This window comes from Porites lutea, chromosome 9 (genome assembly GCF_958299795.1).
Source record: "Porites lutea chromosome 9, jaPorLute2.1, whole genome shotgun sequence".
In the NCBI taxonomy this organism is placed as follows: Eukaryota; Metazoa; Cnidaria; class Anthozoa; order Scleractinia; family Poritidae; genus Porites; species Porites lutea.
In genome coordinates this window covers 15,379,424-15,381,573 of record NC_133209.1, presented here as the reverse complement: position 1 = coordinate 15,381,573, position 2,150 = coordinate 15,379,424, and the positions used below count along the sequence as shown (strand labels likewise).

The 2,150-nt window shown below is 37.8% G+C and overlaps 1 long non-coding RNA gene across 1 annotated transcript; it reads right to left on the bottom strand.

The window, feature by feature from the left end:
* Nucleotides 1-879: 879 nt before the first annotated feature.
* On the bottom strand, nt 880-1,841 carry LOC140947258 (uncharacterized). The gene is made up of 3 exons (XR_012166948.1): nt 1,791-1,841; nt 1,428-1,547; nt 880-1,083 (listed from the first exon to the last, which is right to left on the bottom strand). It is a non-coding gene; the product is annotated as an uncharacterized lncRNA (long non-coding RNA).
* Nucleotides 1,842-2,150: the final 309 nt, after the last annotated feature.

Sequence of the window (2,150 nt, the reverse complement as noted above, 5' to 3'; positions counted from 1 at the left end):
TCGTCTGCTGCGAAGCCTGGTGGCTTAACAGCAACTAAAATTGCCTCTGGTATTAGAACCCCAAAACGTATTAGACCGTTTGCTCCTTCCAGTACTCCGTAGTTCATCTATAATTCACTGATTCAACCTCATTTTGATTACTGCAGTGTGGATCGGGATAATTGTGGTAAACACCATCAGTGCCAAATTACAAAAACTACAAAATCGGCAGATAAGGGTTTTAACTTTTTCGTGTTATCACACTAATGCTGATGATCTTTTTGAACTTCTCGGCGGGAAAAAACTGGATTGCCAATAACGAGAGGTTAAAAAAGTTGTTATGGTCTATAAATCACTTGAATTTCTTGCTCCAGATTATCTCTTGTTAATTTGTAGACCGTAGTTGTAGACCGTAGCAGGTATAAACCTACTCATTAACAGACACCGGCCGAATTCAAACTTTCCGTTCCACTTCCTCGTACTGAATTGTGTAAGGGGAACTTCAGTTATGTTGGGGCAGCGCTCTGGAATAGCCTTCAAACAGAGCTGAGGCAAACACAAACCCTTCAGAGTTTTTAGGATGGCTGTCAACGTTACTTTAATAAGCGCCTAACCTTCAATGCACGGCACTCTTGAAAAGCAGAAGGTTAATATATTTTCTTTCCTTTTTTTTTCTTTAGAATGTGTGTTTCGCTTGTACAAATAATTGTAACTCTTTTTTTTTCTGCTCTTTTTCTCTATAATCCTGATGAGTTTTATCGTGTTGGAATAAAGATGATGATGACAATGGTGATGATGATGATTATCATTAATATATAATCATTATTATCATTATTATTATTATTATCATTTATTTAATAAATTATCAACTACTGTAGGTACATGAGTAAAACCTCAAGACACCTTTTCAATGCTTTATTTCAATCAACAGTACCACCCTAATTTTACAACTACATTTAATTTCGTTACATCCAGTTTTCTGTTAATGGGACACGTCAGCTATTCAATACCATTGGACTGTCAATAACGTTACTTTCAATCAGTCAAGGCCTAGGACGTCTAGTCGGCAGGCACTTTTTCCTCAGTTTTTTCGCAAAGCTTTTTCTAGGTGGGAGAGAAGATGAATTGTGTGAATTTTTTAATACCTAGCCTACTTCTCCAACTTTGTTGATCTTTTTTATCACATGCCAGGATTTTCATTGATTGATGCTGCTTCTCTTTATCATTTGACGCTAAATCATCAGTGAAAAAACTGAGCTATGACTATTTTTCTAACTTTTAACAACGTACCCCGGATGAAAAAAAATAAATAACCAAAGAGCTCGCCGGATGCATGTATTTAATCAAGTTGTATAAAAACAATGTAAGTCAACTACACACTTTTGCTGTAAAACTACGTTTCGACATCACAGTCGAAGGTTTCAAAGTAAAGACAACGAAGATCTTACCTTGACGACTTGGTTTGGGAGGACGACCACTTGGTCTGGGACGACGACGGCTTGGTCTGGGAGGACGACCACTTGGTTTGGGACGACGACGGGGGTCATTCTCTTCATCAGCATTTGACCCTAAATCATCAGTGAAAAAACTGAGCTTTGACTATTTTTCTGCCAAAACGGTAATCAATCTTTCTAACTTTTAACAACGTACCCCAGATGAAAAAAAAAAAAAAAAAACCAAAGAGCTCGCCGGATGCATGTATTTAATCAGGTTGTATAAAAACAATGTAAGTCAACTACACACTTTTGCTGTAAAACTACGTTTCGACATCAAAGTCCAAGGGTTCAAAGTAAAGACAACGAAGATCTTACCTTTACGACTTAATTTGGGAGGACGACCACTTGGTCTGGGACGACGACGGCTTGGTCTGGGAGGACGACCACTTGGTTTGGGACGACGACGGGGGTCATTCTCTTCATCAGCATTTGACCCTAAATCATCAGTGAAAAAACTGAGCTTTGACTATTTTTCTGCCAAAACGGTAATCAATCTTTCTAACTTTTAACAACGTACCCCAGATGAAAAAAAAAAAAAAAAAAAACCAAAGAGCTCGCCGGATGCATGTATTTAATCAGGTTGTATAAAAACAATGTAAGTCAACTACACACTTTTGCTGTAAAACTACGTTTCGACATCAAAGTCCAAGGGTTCAAAGTAAAGACAACGAAGAT